Source organism: Triticum dicoccoides, chromosome 3B, assembly GCF_002162155.2.
Source record: "Triticum dicoccoides isolate Atlit2015 ecotype Zavitan chromosome 3B, WEW_v2.0, whole genome shotgun sequence".
NCBI lineage: Eukaryota > Viridiplantae > Streptophyta > Magnoliopsida > Poales > Poaceae > Triticum > Triticum dicoccoides.
This window is the reverse complement of record NC_041385.1, coordinates 754,565,559-754,572,396: the sequence shown is the minus strand read 5'-3', so window position 1 is coordinate 754,572,396 and position 6,838 is coordinate 754,565,559.

Genomic DNA, 6,838 nt, shown 5'->3' with positions numbered 1-6,838 from the left:
GCCATGAACCGGTACTAATGCCTCAAACCCCATTAGTACCGGTTGGTGGCTCGAACCGGGACTAAAGGTCTAACCTTTAGTCCCGGTTGGTGCCACGAACCGGTACTAATGGGCATCGCACCCTTTAGTCCCGGTTCGTGGCACCAACCGGGACTAAAAGGTCCAGACGAACCGGGACAAATGGCCCACGTAGCCACTGGGCGCACGAACCGGGACTAATGCCCCCATTAGTCCCGGTTCTAGATTGAACTGGGACTAATGGGCTAACCCAGGGTGGACCAAAGCCCTCTTTTCTACCTTCGATGGTAATGAAAACAGTTGTGAAAGGCTTGAAGCTCTGTTTTGACTTCTAAGGCTGGTCATAGTGGGGAGTAACTTAGAGTAGTAACATGCATACGTTACTACTCTATGTTACTACCCTTATAGAGGGAAGTGTCATATGTGTAGTAACATACACATGTTCATTTATTGTCTTGCAGACTCATTTTGCATTGGAAAACGCTATGTGATGGTAACATATTAGGTTACTCTATTTGCCTCTCTTCTCATTAACTACTTGCCACATCAACAATTTTTGCTTATGTGGCATCTATGTTACTACCTATGTTACTCCCACTATGACCAGCCTAATGACGTGCTCTTGTAAGTAGTTCTACTTCAGTTCACATATAAGTATACCATGCTTGTAAGTAAGCCGAATGTTTCCCCAATGATACTTAGACTATATTGCGCATGCCTTGATATTCTAGATAGTTAAGTATTTGACCGTCATGATTGTACTGTTGTTATGTAGGTATGGCTAAGTTGCAGGACTGGCTTATCGGTGTAGGATTCTGTATTTTCTGCTCATGGAAACAACTGGCCGAACTCAAGGTGATCGCGTTTTAGGTCATGTTGTACTAGTATGCCACCTGATGGTGACTCAGTGAAAGAAATGCTGCTCGTGTATTGAAATGTCAATTGTTTACGTAAACTACTGTGCGAACTTAAGAGTACTCTGTCTAAACTATCGAATTCATTTTTCTTAAATTTGCTTTTAAGACCATTCCTGCAGTGACATAGTACAAAAAGGGCATTTCAAACAGTTATTCAAATTTGGACAGTGGGGAGAATTGGATAATTTCTGAGCCTCCCCTCCCCGGGGGCGAACCCTAGCGCGCTGCCTCCTTCCGGCGTTCCTCCCCTGCTGCCGGGCAAAGGTTGGCCGGCATGGGTTGCGGCGGGGCCCTGCCTCCTCTCGCACGGGCTCGAGGAAGGCGTGGGACTGCTCCTTGGGCGGGAGCGCGAGGTTGCCGTGGGGCCTAGCGGCACGGCGACGGGTCTTCAAGTGCCGATGCGTTTGTGCGGCGGCACGATGGCGTGCTGAAGCCTATGGCGAGGTGCGGCGGCTGCGGGAGCCTTGCCTTTTGGTGGCGGCGCACGGGTTGGCCTATGGCCGGATCTGTGGCCTGGGGGCCGGCGCGCGGCGCGTGAATGTGTGGAGGCCTAGTTGGGTCTCTATTGGGCGGTGCTCCTTGGACCCGCGCAGGTGGCGAAGGTGGTGGTGTGGACCGGGGGCGGCGAGTCGGTGCTGCCCCATGGGGTTGAGGGCTGCAGTTGGCCTGGGTTGTGGTCGGCTGGTTCTTTCGTCTGAGGTTTCAACGCGTGGTGGCGGTGCGGACCGGGGGCGGCGGGTCGGTGCTGCCCCATGGGGCCAAGGACTGCGGTTGGCCTGGGTTGCGGTCGGCTCATTCTTCCGCCAGAGGTTGCAGCGCGTGGTGGCGCTGCGAACCGGGGACAGCTTCGGGAGGCTTGCGGTGGCGGCATCCGGGGACACTGTTGGGTGGCGTGGTTGCGGGACGGCTTGTGCCGCAGTCGACGACCTCCTTCGTGCTCATGGGCGGGGGTGGCTGCAACGTGGTGGTGGTGGCGCTTGCCCGGCATTGTCGGGTTGCGGGGGCGCGGGTGCGTGGCTGTAGGTTGTTGTTGGTTGGTGCGTCGGCCTTCAGTGGTGGTGTAGTGGGATTGGAGCGAGTCGCAGAGAGCCAACAGAGTGCTTGGCGGCTGGAGGTACCGGCTACCACCGGGTGGCCGGAGGTGCCGACTGTCATCCCCCCCGGTCTAGATCTAGAGTTGTTGGTTCTGCCAGCGCGACCCCTTCCTCTTCGGGTAGCGGTTGTTGACAGTTGGTCGGTGGCACATGCTGGTCGCCAGGGCAGGGGTTGGATTTGGTACCCCTGTCGAAGGCTGGCTTTACTTCCGTGCTTGCTTTGGCTCTCTCTGTCAATGTCGTGGTGGAGGCTCGTGGCTTAGTTGGGGAGGCAACCACGAGTTTTGGCGTCGGTGTTGAGTTGGCAGAGGACGGCGTGGCAGCGGCCTAGGTGATGGGCTCCACAATGTGCTTTCTGGCAGGCTTCATGGCGGCGGTGGTGCCTTCACCTCTTAGCTCTGTGGGCGACCAGGGTGTAGGGACGGGAGGCTCCGGCATGCTTTGTTGATGCCCGGATCTAGTGTGGTTGGCCTAACTCTCACTATGGTGTTGATAGGGGGCACCTCCTGGTGGCAGTGGCGAGTTCCTGAGCGACAGATTCATGCTTGGCGCGACAATGACGGCGCATGTGGGTGTCATTCTTTTCTTGAAGGCATAGCCGTGGGTTTCGTTCATGTTCGAGGGCTTTGGGTGAAAATCCTTGTCTATTCTTAGGCTCGGCAGCAGCGACGTGTTGTGTCGTCATCCTCCTAGGGGCATTGCTGTGGAGTTGTGCCATCGTCTGTCGGTCCGAGGTAAGGTGTTAGGCTAGCTATAAGATTTTTGTTGTATCTTTTGATTCGCTTTGTAAGAAAGCCTTCTCTTCTTCACTTATCATTCGACCGTGTACTGTTCGGTGTTGTTGATTTTTGTTGTATCTTTTGATTCGCTTTGTAAGAGAGATCTCAAGGAATTTATATTTTATTTATGACGTAGGACTGTAGGAGTACGAGTTTTTCCAATGCGATTCATTCTGTGGACGAGCTCTCCGGTCATGCATAAGTCGTCTCCCTTCTCGAGGACTGGTACGATGGCTCTCTGGTTCCCTAGGTAAATACAAACACAGCCAATGCGGCACCAGTCACCGTTCCACTTCCCGGAGGAGCGGCGCCAAGCATGGACCGCCGCACGCTATAAAATCCCACCATCCCAGCGACACTTGCATCCTTCACTCCGCTCCTCTGCTCCAGAACGAACACTCCAGCAGCAACAAGGCGGCCGATCGAAGGAGCGAGGCGAGAAGATGATTCCCCTGTGGATCCTGGCGCTGGTCGCGGCCGCGTGCGCCTTCTTCTGCGGGCCGATGGTGATGATGCATGGGCCGGGAGCCGCCGGGCTGCTCATCAGCCGTGCGGCGTTCGAAGCCTTCCCCAAGCTCTACTACTACCTGCTCCGCACGTACGGACCCGCCGCGGCCGTGTTCGTGTTCCGTCACCTCCCCCAGTGCCTGATCTCGATCTTGGCTTTTATTTTTGGTATGTGATTTGAGTGCAGGTCGATGGTGTAGGACTGTGGGTCAAGTCTTGTACTCAATCAAATGCGTTGTTCTGATGTATGTGCCCCATTTTCTAACGAAATCGTTCTTTATTTACTGCTGTTTATTTACATGCTTTGGTTATCTTCTCCTTCTTACTGCATGAGCTTTGTATAAGAGTGTTAATGGCGTTAGGACGAACAGAAACCTTTTCTTGGGTGTTAAGACTTGCCATTTTGTTGAGTGGATCAGTTAGTGCCTCCAAAACTGGCTCCCCTACTCCATCTGTTCATTTCCATTCTTACGTAAGATTAAAACCAAAAAATAATATAAGATTCTACAAATACTTTTTGAGACAAACCAAACGTATGATTTCCAAATATCCAATCTGAATACAGAAAATGAAGTTTGTGGTTAAAGTTTTACATATTTGGCTCAAAGCATTGCAAAATGTTGCGTTTTTGTGATACAAGAAGAGTGGGGAGTGGGATCTTTAGGATCGACCATTCAATCGATATTAATAGAGAAACTAAACAAATTTTGATCGTAAGACCTCGAAACATGATCAATCAAGTTACCAACTTCATTGAGAAGTAATTAGCTGATAATCGTTTGTGAGTTGCTACTAGAGAAGCCTATCACAGATAATAGTACTCATGTTGCCCTAGGACATGGACTTCTTCTACTGCAATTTAGACTTTGGAGCATGCTGATGATGTTGAGTTACAATGTTTGCTTGCAAGTTCTTTTACACTTTAGAGATGATATTATATAGCATATTGTGTATGTTTTGAATAAGAACTGTTTTTGATAAATTTTGTGGGATTCCGATCAGTATTACATTGTAGAAATCTGAAATAATCTTGGAAATTTCTGAAACTTTTGCACTCTTTGGTGGGTCTGAAATTTTTAACAAGTCATTTTCTTTCTTCCATAGAACAACTTCATATAATACATAAATCTGATATCTAGCTAAATAACTTGATATAATACATAAATATGATTGTCTCATGCTTTCTCAAGTCTAAATTACACATCCATACCAATCATTAGTAGTCTCGAACTCTCGATACTAAACGTGTAGCATGGAGATTACCAGTTGTAACTCGTTGACGAAGCCATCACAACATGCCACGTCTGCGGTTCCTAGCTGTTGCTCCGAGCTAGTCGCAGCTCGCGGCCATGGTGACTGCTATAGTCGCGTTCGCCCTGGCCGTTGACGGTTGTGGTGTTGGGGTAGAACCATGGTGGTGAATGGTGCAGGCATTCGCGGGGCCGCTAGGGATGACGTGAGTTGGAGGAAAGGGGACCGTTGGGCTGAGGGGATAAGGATGGAACTGGGCGGCAGGCAGGGGCGGGTCCAGTACAATTCATGGGTATTCACTTGAATACCCATTATTTTGGCCAAAATATTATGTATATATTAGAGACTCTTCCATGTACTGTATGAAAGAAAAACGAGATTTACACTGAATAACAGAGGTTGTACCGCTTCCAGCCGAAGGATTAGCCAGCCCACCTCGTGCTTCTCTCCCTTTCACGCTCCAACATGGCCTAGTGGCCCAATTCTCTCTTCACCTGGGGCTGTTTGGTTAGTGCCCAGGGCTGCCCTGCCAACTGAGGGCTTGCCAATTTTTTGGTGGAGAATTCTGCCGCCTCTGCCATGCCAACGCATGGGCGTAAAAAGTGAAAGGGATGTGTACTAGCGACCAAAAATTTGGCAAGGTAAGAAGAGGCTGGCACCAATCCAAACGCCTTCCCAAGCTGATGGTCAACGCCAAAATATTGGCATGGTAGCTCTCGGCTGCCATCCAAACATACCCTAGTACGCCAGTCCAAGCCCAATTCAAAATTATATAGTGGTCGTGGGCGCAATCACACGCAGCCCTGATCGATCGATCGATCAGATGAACCGCGCCGCCCACGCTCCCAGTTCTCATCGCGAAAAAAATCACGGTCCACAGCCACACGGCGGCAGGGGCATCGCGCACGGTGGCGGGCTGACACGCGACGGTGACGCACATGCATCCGGGGTGGAGATTGAGTCGAGGCGTCGATCTCGTTCGTCAGTTGACACATCAATATTTCGAGATACGTTTTTTATTTTTTCTCAGATGTGCATTATGACCTCTTAGGTTAATTCTTAGATAGATACCCACAAAAAAAGGTTAATTCTTGGATGGTTGCCCAGATTCATTTTTATGGAGGCGCTACAGAGTCGTTTGTTGGGTAAATGTTCTTTTGTTTTGGATGTTTTGGAGAAGTTGGCATTAGTAGTACCGGATGTGAATTTATTTTGATGTATTGGCACTAGTACTACAAGTGACTGTACCCTCCATTAATTGTTGTTAGATGTTGCCACTTCATATGTTGAGTAATTAGTACTCCCTCGGTCCCAAAGTTCTTGTTTTAGATATGTCTAAATACGGATGTATTTAGTTACATTTTAGTGTTAGATACATCTGTATCTAGACAAATAGAAAACAAGAATTTTGGGACGGAGGAAGTACTTTCATACATTGAACAATTCCAACTTATGATCCTAGATCAAAAAAATTCGAGTTGAGATCAATTAGAGATGAATCTATGATGCTATTCCTATTTCCATGTTTTATCTTTTATATATTATATAATTCATATAAAATGGTGCTATAATCATTTATACATGCCAAAAACAAGAGGCTGTCCAAAAACTGTAAGCACTTAAGATTTTGAATACACACTCTTAAAATCCTGGGCCCACCCCTGGCGGCAGGTGAAAATGTGCGAAGTGGGGCCAACCTAAAAAAGGACGTGTGTGCGAGGTTGGCATGTGACATGTGAGACGTCGAATTAGATTAGATGGTGCGACACGTGTGAGACCGGCCAAAAGCTTCGGCCGGCCAGCCGGATCAAATCATTTCCCATTTTGTTTTTCGTGTAACACCTATGGAAGGGCGCTAGCGTTGGGTACACCGACTCTTACATGCACACTAACCTAATATTCTCATTTATTTTCCTCTCTAGTGTCTAAATAAGCGCCTCCCCACTGAAGATGCCATTATAGAGGCCGCCATGTCTCTCCGTAGGACAACTTCCATAAGACTGGTTCATAGGTGTAGCAATTTCGTTCTATCTACAAAACCGCACAGGTATATAGCTAGTTCTAGCATCCCTTGACGCCATCGTAGTTCCCGTGTTGGGCTTTCATCAACGAGGACACCACATGCACCTACCCCTTGCTTTGCTTGCAACCTCGCCAACGCTGCATCACCGCATGCAGGCGTCGATTGAGCCCCAGCACAACACCCCTCCCCATTTTTTGTTGTAGTCATGCCCCCATCCACCTTGCCATGCTACGCTATGGGGAAGGAAAA